This window comes from Ambystoma mexicanum, chromosome 4q (genome assembly GCF_040938575.1).
Source record: "Ambystoma mexicanum isolate Mex_15411 chromosome 4q, UKY_AmexF1_1, whole genome shotgun sequence".
In the NCBI taxonomy this organism is placed as follows: domain Eukaryota; kingdom Metazoa; phylum Chordata; class Amphibia; order Caudata; family Ambystomatidae; genus Ambystoma; species Ambystoma mexicanum.
The window spans coordinates 433,465,495-433,482,964 of record NC_090928.1 but is presented as its reverse complement, the minus strand read 5'-3'; the positions used below and the strand labels follow the sequence as shown (position 1 = coordinate 433,482,964).

Below are 17,470 nucleotides of genomic sequence, written 5' to 3'. Positions count from 1 at the left end.
CGAAGAAATCCGAAACAGCTTAATGGTGTTTACCCTATGTTTCAGGAGATGATCAGGAGTATTTCAAATGTAGAAATGTGTTGCTCATTACATAAAATGCTAAGATTGTAAATGTTTTCTTTAATTTATTTAATTAAAAACAAACTCTACAGATACAACAGTTGGACCAGGGGGCACCCAGACTTGAATTAGGGATCTCTTGATCTGCAGTCAAATGCACTACCACTGAGCTATACCCCCAGTTCTAAAATGTTCACCTTTATTAATTCAGTAATATGTACAAAGTGGAAGCAACAGGCAATCACCATCAAAGCAATGCGTTTTCAGCCACCAAACCCGGCTTATAAGTATATGGGGTGCAAAGGATGTCCTTTATCTGCCTTGGTAAAATACAGTGAGGTTTCCATGCAAGAATTCATACATTTCGTATCACATGTAGATCTTGGAACATGGAAAAAAAAACTTTTGTCAAATCCACACATTCTGCAAAACCTAACTGCTTCTCTACTGCAGTTTGTTGATTTTGTGCTAAGAGCATAGTTAAACCCAATTGTTCATTGTTTTTTTATATGAAATGATGATATATCCTATTGTTGTTTACAGTGCATTGGGTTGAAAAACATTTTAACAGGATCTATTCAAGAGGGTATATGGTTATGAAACAGGGACTTCTTGAACTGCATTCCTACGCTCTACCACTGAGTTAAACCCTTGAATGCTGAAAACTGCCCTTTTTTAAAAAGGTGATAGAGTGGGTGACTGTATGGAACTTGTAGAACTAATGACATCAGTGCACTTCTGGGCAGCTGAACAAATTAATACATTTCATTAAGGGCATATTATTGGTTTCCACCACAGTTTTATAACATTCATATGAGCTTCCAATGGACTATTTCAAACTGATAATATCACCAGTAGAACTTTGGTGAATGTAAAACACAGCTTGTATCATACGAAGAAATCCTAAACAGTTTCATGGTGTTTACCCTGTTTCAGGAGATGATCAGGAGTATTTCAAATGTAGAAATGTGTTGCTCATTACATAAAATGCTAAAATTGTAAATGTTTTCTTCAATTTATTTAATTAAAAAAATATTTCTACAGGTAAAACAGTTGGACCCGGGGGCACCCAGATATGAACTAGGGACCTCTTGATCTGCAGTCAAATGCTCAACCACTGAGCTATACCCCTAGTTGTGAAATGTTTACCTTTATTAATTTAGTAATATGTACAAAGTGCAAGCAACATGCAATCTCCATCAAAGCAATGCATTTTCAGCCACCAAACCCGGTTTATAAGTATAAGGGGTACAAAAGATGTGCTTTATCTGCCTTTGTAAAATACAGTGAGGTTTCCAGTGCAAGAATTCATACATTTCGTATCACATGTAGATCTTGTAACATGGAAAAAAAAACTTTTGTCAAATGCACAAATTCTGCAAAACATAACTGCTTCTATACTGCAGTTTGTTGATTTTGTGCTAAGAGCATATTTAAACCCAATTGTTCATTGTTTTGTATATGAAATTATGATATATCTTATTGTTTCTTACCGTGCATTGGGTTGAAAAACCTTTTAACAGGATCTATTGAAGATGTTATATGGTTATGAAACAGGGACTTCTTGAACTGCACTCCTACCCTCTACCACTGACATAAACCCTTGAATGCTGAAAACTGCCCTTTTTTAAAAAAGTGATAGAGTGGGTGACTGTATAGAACTTGTAGAATTAATGACATCAGTGCACTTCTGGTCAGCTGTACAAATTAATACATTTCATTAATGGCATATTATTGGTTTCCACCACAGTTTTATAACATTCATATGAGCTTCCAATGGACTATTTCAAACTGATAATATCACCAGTAGAACTTGGGTGAATGTAATACACAGCTTGTATCATACGAAGAAATCCGAAACAGCTTAATGGTGTTTACCCTATGTTTCAGGAGATGATCAGGAGTATTTCAAATGTAGAAATGTGTTGCTCATTACATAAAATGCTAAGATTGTAAATGTTTTCTTCAATTTATTTAAAACAATATTTCTACAGGTACAACAGTTGGACCAGGGGGCACCCAGATTTGAATTAGGGACCTCTTGATCTATAGTCAAATGCTCTACCACTGAGCTATACCCCCAATTCAATAATGTTCACCTTTATTTATTCAGTAATATGTACAAAGTGGAAACAACATGCAATCACCATCAAAGCAATGCATTTTCAGCCACCAAACCCTCCTTATAAGTATAAGGGGTGCGAAGGATGTCCTTTATCTGCCTTGGTAAAATACAGTGAGGTTTCATTTTCAAGAATTCATACATTTCGTATCATATGTAGATCTTGGAACATGGAAAAAAAACTTTTGTCAAATGCACAAATTCTGCAAAACGTAACTGCTTCTCTACTGCAATTTGTTGATTTTGTGCTAAGAGCATAGTTAAACCCAATTGTTCATTGTTTTTTATATGAAATGATGATATATCCTATTGTTTTTTACAGTGCATTGGGTTGAAAAACATGTTAACAGGATCTATTGAAGAGGGTAGATGGTTATGAAACAGGGACTTCTTGAACTGCATTCCTATGCTCTACCACTGAGTTAAACCCTTGAATGCTGAAAACTGCCCTTTTTTAAAAAGGTGATAGAGTGGGTGACTGTATGGAACTTGTAGAACTAATGACATCAGTACATTTCTGGTCAGCTGGACAAATTAATACATTTCATTAAGGGCATATTATTGGTTTCCACCACAGTTTTATAACGTTCATATGATCTTCCAATGGACTATTTCAAACTGATAATATCACCAGTAGAACTTGGGTGAATGTAAAACACCGCTTGTATCATATGAAGAAATCCTAAACAGCTTAATGGTGTTTACACTATGTTTCAAGAGATGATCAGGAGTATTTCAAATGTAGAAATGTGTTGCTCATTACATAAAATGCTAAGATTGTAAATGTTTTCTTCAATTTATTTAATTAAAAAAATATTTCTACAGGTAAAACAGTTGGACAAGGGGGCACCCAGATTTGAACTAGGGACCTCTTGATCTGCAGTCAAATGCTCTACCACTGAACTATACCCCGAGTTCTGAAATATTCTCCTTTATTAATTCAGTAATATGTACAAAGTGGAAGCAACATGCAATCACCAGCAAAGCAATGCATTTTCAGCCACCAAACCCTCCTTATAACTATAAGGGATACACAAGATGTCCTTTATCTGCCTTGGTAAAATACAGTGAGGTTTCCATTTCAAGAATTCATACATTTCGTATCATATGTAGATCTTGGAACATGGAAAAAAAACTTTTGTCAAATGCAAAAATTCTGCAAAACGTAACTGCTTCTCTACTGCAGTTTGTTGATTTTGTGCTAAGAGCATAGTTAAACCCAATTGTTCATTGTTTTTTTATATGAAATGATGATATATCCTATTGTTTCTTACAGTGCATTGGGTTGAAAAATATTTTAACAGGATCTATTGAAGAGGGTATATGGTTATGAAACAGGGACTTTTTGAACTGCACTCCTACCCTCTACCACTGACATAAACCCTTGAATGCTGAAAACTGCTCTATTTTAAAAAGGTGATAGAGTGGGTGACTGTATGGAACTTGTAGAACTAATGACATCAGTGCACTTCCGGGCAGTTGTACAAATTAATACATTTCATTAAGGGCATATTATTGGTTTCCACCACAGTTTTATAACATCCATATGAGCTTCCAATGGACTATTTCAAACTGATAATATCACCAGTAGAACTTGGGTGAATGTAATACACAGCTTGTATCATACGAAGAAATCCGAAACAGCTTAATGGTGTTTACACTATGTTTCAGGAGATGATCAGGAGTATTTCAAATGTAGAAATGTGTTGCTCATTACATAAAATGCTAAGATTGTAAATGTTTTCTTCAATTTATTTAAAACAATATTTCTACAGGTACAACAGTTGGACCAGGGGGCACCAAGATTTGAATTAGGGACCTCTTGATCTATAGTCAAAAGCTCTACCACTGAGCTATACCCCCAATTCGATAATGTTCACCTTTATTTATTCAGTAATATGTACAAAGTGGAAGCAACATGCAATCACCATCAAAGCAATGCATTTTCAGCCACCAAACCCTCCTTATAAGTATAAGGGGTGCGAAGGATGTCCTTTATCTGCCTTGGTAAAATACAGTGAGGTTTCCATTTCAAGAATTCATACATTTCGTATCAAATGTAGATCTTGGAACATGGAAAAAAAACTTTTGTCAAATGCACAAATTCTGCAAAACGTAACTGCTTCTCTACTGCAGTTTGTTGATTTTGTGCTAAGAGCATAGTTAAACCCAATTGTTCATTGTTTTTTATATGAAATGATGATATATCCTATTGTTGTTTACAGTGCATTGGGTTGAAAAACATTTTAACAGGATCTATTGAAGAGGGTAGATGGTTATGAAACAGGGACTTCTTGAACTGCATTCCTACGCTCTACCACTGAGTTAAACCCTTGAATGCTGAAAACTGCCCTTTTTTAAAAAGGTGATAGAGTGGGTGACTGTATGGAACTTGTAGAACTAATGACATCGGTACATTTCTGGTCAGCTGGACAAATTAATACATTTCATTAAGGGCATATTATTGGTTTCCACCACAGTTTTATAACGTTCATATGATCTTCCAATGGACTATTTCAAACTGATAATATCACCAGTAGAACTTGGGTGAATGTAAAACACAGCTTGTATCATATGAAGAAATCCTAAACAGCTTAATGGTGTTTACACTATGTTTCAAGAGATGACCAGGAGTATTTCAAATGTAGAAATGTGTTGCTCATTACATAAAATGCTAAGATTGTAAATGTTTTCTTCAATTTATTTAATTAAAAAAATATTTCTACAGGTAAAACAGTTGGACAAGAGGGCACCCAGATTTGAACTAGGGACCTCTTGATCTGCAGTCAAATGCTCTACCACTGAACTATACCCCGAGCTCTGAAATATTCTCCTTTATTAATTCAGTAATATGTACAAAGTGGAAGCAACATGCAATCACCATCAAAGCAATGCATTTTCAGCCACCAAACCCTCCTTATAACTATAAGGGATACACAAGATGTCATTTATCTGCCTTGGTAAAATACAGTGAGATTTCCATTGCAAGAATTTATACATTTCGTATCACATGTAGATCTTGGAACATGAAAAAAAACTTTTGTCAAATGCACAAATTCTGCAAAACATAACTGCTTCTCTACTGCAGTTTGTTGATTTTGTGCTAAGAGCATAGTTAAACCCAATTGTTCATTGTTTTTTATATGAAATGATGATATATCCTATTGTTTCTTACAGTGCATTGGGTTGAAAAATATTTTAACAGGATCTATTGAAGAGGGTATATGGTTATGAAACAGGGACTTCTTGAACTGCACTCCTACCCTCTACCACTGACATAAACCCTTGAATGCTGAAAACTGCTCTTTTTTAAAAAGGTGATAGAGTGGGTGACTGTATGGAACTTGTAGAACTAATGACATCAGTGCACTTCTGGTCAGCTGTACAAATTAATACATTTCATTAAGCGCATATTATTGGTTTCCACCACAGTTTTATAACATTCATATGCACTTCCAATGGACTATTTCAAACTGATAATATCACCAGTAGAACTTGGGTGAATGTAATACACAGCTTGTATCATACGAAGAATTCCGAAACAGCTTAATGGTGTTTACCCTATGTTTCCGGGGATGATCAGGAGTATTTCAAATGTAGAAATGTGTTGCTCATTATATAAAATGCTAAAATTGTAAATGTTTCCTTCAATTTATTTAAAAAAATATTTCTACAGGTAAAGCAGTTGGACAAGGGGTCACCCAGATTTGAATTAGAAACCTCTTGATCTGCAATCGAATTCTCTACCAATGAGCTATAATCCATATACTGTAATGTTTACCTTTATTTATTCAGTAATATGTACAAAGTGGAAGCAACATGCAATCACCATCAAAGCAATGCATTTTCAGCCACCAAACCCACCTTATAAGTATAAGGGGTACAAAAGATGTCCTTTATCTGCCTTCGTAAAATACAGTGAGGTTTCCAGTGCAAGAATTCATACATTTCGTATCACATGTAGATCTTGGAACATGGAAAAAAAAACTTTTGTCAAATGCACAAATTCTGCAAAACGTAACTGCTTCTCTACTGCAGTTGTTGATTTTGTGCTAAGAGCATAGTTAAACCCAATTGTTCATTGTTTTGTATATGAAATGATGATATATCTTATTGTTTCTTACACTGCATTGGGTTGAAAAACATTTTACCAGGATCTATTGAAGAGGGTATATGGTTATGAAACATGGACTTCTTGAACTGCACTCCTACCCTCTACCACTGACATAAACCCTTGAATGCTGAAAACTGCCCTTTTTTAAAAAAGTGATAGAGTGGGTGGCTGTATGGAACATGTAGAACTAATGACATCAGTGCACTTCTGGTCAGCTGTACAAATTAATACATTTCATGAAGGGCATATTATTGGTTTCCACCACAGTTTTATAACATTCATATGAGCTTCCAATGGACTATTTCAAACTGATAATATCACCAGTGGAACTTGGGTGAATGTAATACACAGCTTGTATCATACGAAGAAATCCGAAACAGCTTAATGGTGTTTACACTATGTTTCAGGAGATGATCAGGAGTATTTCAAATGTAGAAATGTGTTGCTCATTACATAAAATGCTAAGATTGTAAATGTTTTCTTCAATTTATTTAAAACAATATTTCTACAGGTACAACAGTTGGACCAGGGGGCACCCAGATTTGAATTAGGGACCTCTTGATCTATAGTCAAATGCTCTACCACTGAGCTATACCCCCAATTCGATAATGTTCACCTTTATTTATTCAGTAATATGTACAAAGTGGAAACAACATGCAATCACCATCAAAGCAATGCATTTTCAGCCACCAAACCCTCCTTATAAGTATAAGGGGTGCGAAGGATGTCCTTTATCTGCCTTGGTAAAATACAGTGAGGTTTCCATTTCAAGAATTCATACATTTCGTATCAAATGTAGATCTTGGAACATGGAAAAAAAACTTTTGTCAAATGCACAAATTCTGCAAAACGTAACTGCTTCTCTACTGCAGTTTGTTGATTTTGTGCTAAGAGCATAGTTAAACCCAATTGTTCATTGTTTTTTATATGAAATGATGATATATCCTATTGTTGTTTACAGTGCATTGGGTTGAAAAACATTTTAACAGGATCTATTGAAGAGGGTAGATGGTTATGAAACAGGGACTTCTTGAACTGCATTCCTACGCTCTACCACTGAGTTAAACTCTTGAATGCTGAAAACTGCCCTTTTTTAAAAAGGTGATAGAGTGGGTGACTGTATGGAACTTGTAGAACTAATGACATCGGTACATTTCTGGTCAGCTGGACAAATTAATACATTTCATTAAGGGCATATTATTGGTTTCGACCACAGTTTTATAACGTTCATATGATCTTCCAATGGACTATTTCAAACTGATAATATCACCAGTAGAACTTGGGTGAATGTAAAACACAGCTTGTATCATATGAAGAAATCCTAAACAGCTTAATGGTGTTTACACTATGTTTCAAGAGATGACCAGGAGTATTTCAAATGTAGAAATGTGTTGCTCATTACATAAAATGCTAAGATTGTAAATGTTTTCTTCAATTTATTTAATTAAAAAAATATTTCTACAGGTAAAACAGTTGGACAAGAGGGCACCCAGATTTGAACTAGGGACCTCTTGATCTGCAGTCAAATGCTCTACCACTAAACTATACCCCGAGCTCTGAAATATTCTCCTTTATTAATTCAGTAATATGTACAAAGTGGAAGCAACATGCAATCACCATCAAAGCAATGCATTTTCAGCCACCAAACCCTCCTTATAACTATAAGGGATACACAAGATGTCCTTTATCTGCCTTGGTAAAATACAGTGAGATTTCCATTGCAAGAATTTATACATTTCGTATCACATGTAGATCTTGGAACATGAAAAAAAACTTTTGTCAAATGCACAAACTCTGCATAACGTAACTGCTTCTCTACTGCAGTTTGTTGATTTTGTGCTAAGAGCATAGTTAAACCCAATTGTTCATTGTTTTTTATATGAAATGATGATATATCCTATTGTTTCTTACAGTGCATTGGGTTGAAAAATATTTTAACAGGATCTATTGAAGAGGGTATATGGTTATGAAACAGGGACTTCTTGAACTGCACTCCTACCCTCTACCACTGACATAAACCCTTGAATGCTGAAAACTGCTCTTTTTTAAAAAGGTGATAGAGTGGGTGACTGTATGGAACTTGTAGAACTAATGACATCAGTGCACTTCTGGTCAGCTGTACAAATTAATACATTTCATTAAGCGCATATTATTGGTTTCCACCACAGTTTTATAACATTCATATGCGCTTCCAATGGACTATTTCAAACTGATAATATCACCAGTAGAACTTGGGTGAATGTAATACACAGCTTGTATCATACGAAGAATTCCGAAACAGCTTAATGGTGTTTACCCTATGTTTCAGGAGATGATCAGGAGTATTTCAAATGTAGAAATGTGTTGCTCATTACATAAAATGCTAAGATTGTAAATGTTTTCTTTAATTTATTTAATTAAAAACAAACTCTACAGATACAACAGTTGGACCAGAGGGCACACAGATTTGAATTAGGGACCTCTTGATCTATAGTCAAATGCTCTACCACTGAGCTATACCCCCAATTCGATAATGTTCACCTTTATTTATTCAGTAATATGTACAAAGTGGAAGCAACATGCAATCACCATCAAAGCAATGCATTTTCAGCCACCAAACCCTCCTTATAAGTATAAGGGGTGTGAAGGATGTCCTTTATCTGCCTTGGTAAAATACAGTGAGGTTTCCATTTCAAGAATTCATACATTTCGTATCATATGTAGATCTTGGAACATGGAAAAAAAACTTTTGTCAAATGCACAAATTCTGCAAAACGTAACTGCTTCTCTACTGCAGTTTGTTGATTTGTGCTAAGAGCATAGTTAAACCCAATTGTTCATTGTTTTTTATATGAAATGATGATATATCCTATTGTTTTTTACAGTGCATTGGGTTGAAAAACATTTTAACAGGATCTATTGAAGAGGGTAGATGGTTATGAAACAGGGACTTCTTGAACTGCATTCCTACGCTCTACCACTGAGTTAAACCCTTGAATGCTGAAAACTGCCCTTTTTTAAAAAGGTGATAGAGTGGGTGACTGTATGGAACTTGTAGAACTAATGACATCAGTACATTCTGTTCAGCTGGACAAATTAATACATTTCATTAAGGGCATATTATTGGTTTCCACCACAGTTTTATAACGTTCATATGATCTTCCAATGGACTATTTCAAACTGATAATATCACCAGTAGAACTTGGGTGAATGTAAAACACAGCTTGTATCATATGAAGAAATCCTAAACAGCTTAATGGTGTTTACCCTATGTTTCCGGGGATGATCAGGAGTATTTCAAATGTAGAAATGTGTTGCTCATTATATAAAATGCTAAAATTGTAAATGTTTCCTTCATTTATTTAAAAAAATATTTCTACAGGTAAAGCAGTTGGACAAGGGGTCACCCAGATTTGAACTAGAAACCTCTTGATCTGCAATCGAATTCTCTACCAATGAGCTATAATCCATATACTGTAATGTTTACCTTTATTTATTCAGTAATATGTACAAAGTGGAAGCAACATGCAATCACCATCAAAGCAATGCATTTTCAGCCACCAAACCCACCTTTTAAGTATAAGGGGTACAAAAGATGTCCTTTATCTGCCTTCGTAAAATACAGTGAGGTTTCCAGTGCAAGAATTCATACATTTCGTATCACATGTAGATCTTGGAACATGGAAAAAAAAACTTTTGTCAAATGCACAAATTCTGCAAAACGTAACTGCTTCTCTACTGCAGTTGTTGATTTTGTGCTAAGAGCATAGTTAAACCCAATTGTTCATTGTTTTGTATATGAAATGATGATATATCTTATTGTTTCTTACACTGCATTGGGTTGAAAAACATTTTACCAGGATCTATTGAAGAGGGTATATGGTTATGAAACATGGACTTCTTGAACTGCACTCCTACCCTCTACCACTGACATAAACCCTTGAATGCTGAAAACTGCCCTTTTTTAAAAAAGTGATAGAGTGGGTGGCTGTATGGAACTTGTAGAACTAATGACATCAGTGCACTTCTGGTCAGCTGTACAAATTAATACATTTCATTAAGGGCATATTATTGGTTTCCACCACAGTTTTATAACATTCATATGAGCTTCCAATGGACTATTTCAAACTGATAATATCACCAGTGGAACTTGGGTGAATGTAATACACAGCTTGTATCATACGAAGAAATCCGAAACAGCTTAATGGTGTTTACACTATGTTTCAGGAGATGATCAGGAGTATTTCAAATGTAGAAATGTGTTGCTCATTACATAAAATGCTAAGATTGTAAATGTTTTCTTCAATTTATTTAAAACAATATTTCTACAGGTACAACAGTTGGACCAGGGGGCACCCAGATTTGAATTAGGGACCTCTTGATCTATAGTCAAATGCTCTACCACTGAGCTATACCCCCAATTCGATAATGTTCACCTTTATTTATTCAGTAATATGTACAAAGTGGAAACAACATGCAATCACCATCAAAGCAATGCATTTTCAGCCACCAAACCCTCCTTATAAGTATAAGGGGTGCGAAGGATGTCCTTTATCTGCCTTGGTAAAATACAGTGAGGTTTCATTTTCAAGAATTCATACATTTCGTATCATATGTAGATCTTGGAACATGGAAAAAAAACTTTTGTCAAATGCACAAATTCTGCAAAACGTAACTGCTTCTCTACTGCAGTTTGTTGATTTTGTGCTAAGAGCATAGTTAAACCCAATTGTTCATTGTTTTGTATATGAAATGATGATATATCCTATTGTTTTTTACAGTGCATTGGGTTGAAAAACATGTTAACAGGATCTATTGAAGAGGGTAGATGGTTATGAAACAGGGACTTCTTGAACTGCATTCCTATGCTCTACCACTGAGTTAAACCCTTGAATGCTGAAAACTGCCCTTTTTTAAAAAGGTGATAGAGTGGGTGACTGTATGGAACTTGTAGAACTAATGACATCAGTACATTTCTGATCAGCTGGACAAATTAATACATTTCATTAAGGGCATATTATTGGTTTCCACCACAGTTTTATAACGTTCATATGAATTTCCAATGGACTATTTCAAACTGATAATATCACCAGTAGAACTTGGGTGAATGTAAAACACAGCTTGTATCATATGAAGAAATCCTAAACAGCTTAATGGTGTTTACACTATGTTTCAAGAGATGATCAGGAGTATTTCAAATGTAGAAATGTGTTGCTCATTACATAAAATGCTAAGATTGTAAATGTTTTCTTCAATTTATTTAAAAAAATATTTCTACAGGTAAAACAGCTGGACAAGGGGTCACCCAGATTTGAACTAGGGACCTGTTGATCTGCAGTCAAATGCTCTACCACTGAACTATACCCCGAGCTCTGAAATATTCTACTTTATTAATTCAGTAATATGTACAAAGTGGAAGCAACATGCAATCACCATCAAAGCAATGCATTTTCAGCCACCAAACCCTCCTTATAACTATAAGGGATACACAAGATGTCCTTTATCTGTCTTGGTAAAATACAGTGAGATTTCCATTGCAAGAATTCATACATTTCGTATCACATGTAGATCTTGGAACATGAAAAAAAACTTTTGTCAAATGCACAAATTCTGCAAAATGTAACTGCTTCTCTACTGCAGTTTGTTGATTTTGTGCTAAGAGCATAGTTAAACCCAATTGTTCATTGTTTTTTATATGAAATGATGATATATCCTATTGTTTCTTACAGTGCATTGGGTTGAAAAATATTTTAACAGGCTCTATTGAAGAGGGTATATGGTTATGAAACAGGGACTTCTTGAACTGCACTCCTACCCTCTACCACTGACATAAACCCTTGAATGCTGAAAACTGCCCTTTTTTAAAAAAGTGATAGAGTGGGTGACTGTATGGAACTTGTAGAACTAATGACATCAGTGCACTTCTGGTCAGCTGTACAAATTAATACATTTCATTAAGCGCATATTATTGGTTTCCACCACAGTTTTATAACATTCATATATGCTTCCAATGGACTATTTCAAACTGATAATATCACCAGTAGAACTTGGGTGAATGTAATACACAGCTTGTATCATACGAAGAATTCCGAAACAGCTTAATGGTGTTTACCCTATGTTTCCGGGGATGATCAGGAGTATTTCAAATGTAGAAATGTGTTGCTCATTACATAAAATGCTAAAATTGTAAATGTTTTCTTCAATTTGTTTAAAAAAATATTTCTACAGGTAAAGCAGCTGGACAAGGGGTCACACAGATTTGAACTAGGAACCTCTTGATCTGCAGTCAAATGCTCTATCACTGAGCTATACCCCCAGTTCTGAAAAGTTCACCTTTATTAATTCAGTAATATGTACAAAGTGCAAGCAACATGCAATCACCATCAAAGCAATGCATTTTCAGCCACCAAACCCTCCTTATAAGTATATGGGGTACAAAAGATGTCCTTTATCTGCCTTGGTAAAATACAGTGAGGTTTCCCTTGCAAGAATTCATACATTTTGTATCACATGTAGATCTTGGAACATGGAAAAAAAATATTTTGCCAAATGCACAAATTCTGCAAAATGTAACTGCTTCTCTACTGCAGTTTGTTGATTTTGTGCTAAGAGCATAGTTAAACCCAATTGTTCATTGTTTGTATATGAAATGATGATATATCCTATTGTTTCTTACAGTGCATTGGGTTGAAAAACATTTTAACAGGATCTATTGAAGACGGTATATGGTTATGAAACAGGGACTTCTTGAACTACACTCCTACGCTCTACCACTGACATAAACCCTTGAATGTTGAAAACTGCCCTTTTCAAAAAAGGTGATAGAGTGGGTGACTCTATGGAACTTGTAGAACTAATGACATCAGTGCACTTCTCGTCAGCTGTACAAATTAATACATTTCATTGAGGGCATATTATTGGTTTCCACCACAGTTTTATAACATTCATATGAGCTTCCAATGGACTATTTCAAACTGATAATATCACCAGTAGAACTTGGGTGAATGTAAAACACAGCTTGTATCATATGAAGAAATCCTAAACAGTTTCATGTTGTTTACCCTATGTTTCAGGAGATGATCAGGAGTATTTCAAATGTAGAAATGTGTTGCTCATTACATAAAATGCTAAGATTGTAAATGTTTTCTTCAATTTATTTAATTAAAAACATATTTCTACAGGTAAAACAGTTGGACAAGGGGGCACCCAGATTTGAACTAGTGAACTTTTGATCTGCAATGAAATGCTCTACCCCTGAGCTATAACCCCATTTCTGAAATGTTCACCTTTATTTATTCAGTAATATGTACAAAGTGGAAGCAACAGGCAATCACCATCAAAGCAAAGCATTTTCAGCCACCAAACCCTCGTTATAAGTATATGGGGTGCGAAGGATGTCCTTTATCTGCCTTGGTAAAATACAGTGAGGTTTCCATTGCAAGAATTCATACATTTCGTATCGCATGCAGATCTTGGAACATGGAAAAAAAATCTTTTGTCAAATGCACAAATTCTGCAAAATGTAACTGCTTATCTACTGCAGTTTGTTGATTTTTTGCTAAGAGCATAGTTAAACCCAATTGTTCATTCTTTTGTATATGAAATGATGATATATCTTATTGTTTCTTACAGTGCATTGGGTTGAAAAACATTTTAACAGGATCTATTGAAGAGGGTATATGGTTATGAAACAGGGACTTCTTGAACTGCACTCCTACCCTCCACCACTGACATAAACCCTTGAATGCTGAAAACTGCCCTTTTTTAAAAAAGTGATAGAGTGGGTGACTGTATGGAACTTGTAGAACTAATGACATCAGTGCACTTCTGGTCAGCTGTACAAATTAATACATTTCATTAAGGGCATTTTATTGGTTTCCACCGCAGTTTTATAACATTCATATGAGCTTCCAATGGACTATTTCAAACTGATAATATCACCAGTAGAACTTGGGTGAATGTAAAACACAGCTTGGATCATACGAAGAAATCCGAAACAGCTTAATGGTGTTTACCCTATGTTTCCGGAGATGATCAGGAGTATTTCAAATGTAGAAATGTGTTGCTCATTACATAAAATGCTAAGATTGTAAATGTTTACTTCAATTTATTTAATTAAAAACATAATTCTACAGGTAAAATAGTTGGACAAGGGGGCACACAGATATGAACTAGGGACCTTTTGATCTGCAGTGAAATGCTCTACCCCTGAGCTATACCCCCATTTCTTAAATGTTCACCTTTATTTATTCAGTAATATGTACAAAGTGCAAGCAACATGCAATCACCATCAAAGCAATGCATTTTCAGCCACCAAACCCTCCTTATAAGTATATGGGGTACAAAAGATGTCCTTTATCTGCCTTGGTAAAATACAGTGAGGTTTCCCTTGCAAGAATTCATACATTTTGTATCACATGTAGATCTTGGAACATGGAAAAAAAATATTTTGCCAAATGCACAAATTCTGCAAAATGTAACTGCTTCTCTACTGCAGTTTGTTGATTTTGTGCTAAGAGCATAGTTAAACCCAATTGTTCATTGTTTTTTATATGAAATGATGATATATCCTATTGTTTCTTACAGTGCATTGGGTTGAAAAATATTTTAACAGGCTCTATTGAAGAGGGTATATGGTTATGAAACAGGGACTTCTTGAACTGCACTCCTACCCTCTACCACTGACATAAACCCTTGAATGCTGAAAACTGCCCTTTTTTAAAAAAGTGATAGAGTGGGTGACTGTATGGAACTTGTAGAACTAATGACATCAGTGCACTTCTGGTCAGCTGTACAAATTAATACATTTCATTAAGCGCATATTATTGGTTTCCACCACAGTTTTATAACATTCATATGAGCTTCCAATGGACTATTTCAAACTGATAATATCACCAGTAGAACTTGGGTGAATGTAAAACACAGCTTGTATCATATGAAGAAATCCTAAACAGTTTCATGTTGTTTACCCTATGTTTCAGGAGATGATCAGGAGTATTTCAAATGTAGAAATGTGTTGCTCATTACATAAAATGCTAAGATTGTAAATGTTTACTTCAATTTATGTAATTAAAAACATAATTCTACAGGTAAAACAGTTGGACAAGGGGGCACCCAGATTTGAACTAGGGACCTTTTGATCTGCAGTGAAATGCTCTACCCCTGAGCTATACCCCCATGTCTTAAATGTTCACCTTTATTTATTCAGTAATATGTACAAAGTGGAAGCAACATGCAATCACCATCAAAGCAATGCATTTTCAGCCACCAAACCCTCCTTATAAGTATAAGGGGTACAAAAGATGTCCTTTATCTGCCTTGGTAAAATACAGTGAGGTTTCCATTGCAAGAATGCATACATTTCGTATCACATGTAGATCTTGGAACATGGAAAAAAAATCTTTTGTCAAATGCACAAATTCTGCAAAATGTAACTGCTTCTCTATTGCAGTTTGTTGATTTTGTGCTAAGAGCATAGTTAAACCCAATTGTTCATTCTTTTGTATATGAAATGATGATATATCTTATTGTTTCTTACAGTGCATTGGGTTGAAAAACATTTTAACAGGATCTATTGAAGAGGGTATATGGTTATGAAACAGGGACTTCTTGAACTGCATTCCTACGCTCTACCACTGAGTTAAACCCTTGAATGCTGAAAACTGCCCTTTTTTAAAAAGGTGATAAAGTGGGTGGCTGTATGGAACTTGTAGAACTAATGACATCAGTGCACTTCTAGTCAGCTGTACAAATTAATACATTTCATTAAGGGCATATTATTGGTTTCCACCACAGTTTTATAACATTCATATGAGCTTCCAATGGACTATTTCAAACTGATAATATCACCAGTAGAACTTGGGTGAATGTAAAACACAGCTTGTATCATACGAAGAAATCCTAAACAGTTTCATGGTGTTTACCCTATGTTTCAGGAGATGATCAGGAGTATTTCAAATTTAGAAATGTGTTGCTCATTACATAAAATGCTAAGATTGTAAATGTTTACTTCAATTTATTTAATTAAAAACATATTTCTACAGGTAAATAAGTTGGACAGGACGGCACCCAGATGTGTACTAGGGACCTTTTGACCTGCAGTGAAATGCTCTACCCCTGAGCTATACCCCCATTTTTGAAATGTTCACCTTTATTTATTCAGTAATATGTACAAAGTGGAAGCAACATGCAATCACCATCAAAGCAATGCATTTTCAGCCACCAAACCCTCCTTATAAGTATATGGGGTACAAAAGATGTCCTTTATCTGCCTTGGTAAAATACAGTGAGGTTCCCATTGCAAGAATTCATACATTTCGTATCACATGTAGATCTTGGAACATGGAAAAAAAATCTTTTGTCAAATGCACAAATTCTGCAAAATGTAACTGCTTCTCTACTGCAGTTTGTTGATTTTGTGCTAAGAGCATAGTTAAACCCAATTGTTCATTCTTTTGTATATGAAATGATGATATATCTTATTGTTTCTTACAGTGCATTGGGTTGAAAAACATTTTAACAGGATTTATTGAAGAGGGTATATGGTTATGAAACAGGGACTTCTTGATCTGCATTCCTACGCCCTACCACTGAGTTAAACCCTTGAATGCTGAAAACTGCCCTTTTCTAAAAAGGTGATAGAGTGGTTGACTGTATGGAACTTGTAGAACTAATGACATCAGTGCAATTCTGGTCAGCTGTACAAATTAATACATTTCATTAAGGGCATATTATTGGTAACCACCACAGTTTTATAACATTCATATGAGCTTCCAATGGACTATTTCAAACTGATCATATCACCAGTAGAACTTGGGTGAATGTAAAACACAGCTTGTATCATACGAAGAAATCCTAAACAGTTTCATGGTGTTTACCCTATGTTTCAGGAGATGATCAGGAGTATTTCAAATGTAGAAATGTGTTGCTCATTACATAAAATGCTAAGATTGTAAATGTTTACTTCAATTTATTTAATTAAAAACATAATTCTACAGGTAAAATAGTTGGACAAGGGGGCACCAAGATTTGAACTAGGGACCTTTTGATCTGCAGTGAAATGCTCTACCCCTGAGCTATACCCCCATTTCTTAAATGTTCACCTTTATTTATTCAGTAATATGTACAAAGTGCAAGCAACATGCAATCACCATCAAAGCAATGCATTTTCAGCCACCAAACCCTCCTTATAAGTA

The 17,470-nt window shown here is 35.1% G+C and overlaps 5 non-coding genes across 5 annotated transcripts; all 5 read right to left on the bottom strand.

Moving 5' to 3' along the window:
- Positions 1 to 2,070: 2,070 nt before the first annotated feature.
- TRNAY-AUA (transfer RNA tyrosine (anticodon AUA)) lies at positions 2,071 to 2,142 on the bottom strand. Its single transcript has one exon. It is a non-coding gene; the product is annotated as a tRNA-Tyr (tRNA).
- Positions 2,143 to 3,973: 1,831 nt separating this feature from the next.
- TRNAY-AUA (transfer RNA tyrosine (anticodon AUA)) lies at positions 3,974 to 4,045 on the bottom strand. The gene has a single exon. It is a non-coding gene; the product is annotated as a tRNA-Tyr (tRNA).
- Positions 4,046 to 6,823: 2,778 nt separating this feature from the next.
- On the bottom strand, positions 6,824 to 6,895 carry TRNAY-AUA (transfer RNA tyrosine (anticodon AUA)). The gene has a single exon. It is a non-coding gene; the product is annotated as a tRNA-Tyr (tRNA).
- A 1,832-nt stretch (positions 6,896 to 8,727) lies between these two features.
- TRNAY-AUA (transfer RNA tyrosine (anticodon AUA)) lies at positions 8,728 to 8,799 on the bottom strand. The gene has a single exon. It is a non-coding gene; the product is annotated as a tRNA-Tyr (tRNA).
- A 1,823-nt stretch (positions 8,800 to 10,622) lies between these two features.
- TRNAY-AUA (transfer RNA tyrosine (anticodon AUA)) lies at positions 10,623 to 10,694 on the bottom strand. The gene has a single exon. It is a non-coding gene; the product is annotated as a tRNA-Tyr (tRNA).
- Positions 10,695 to 17,470: the final 6,776 nt, after the last annotated feature.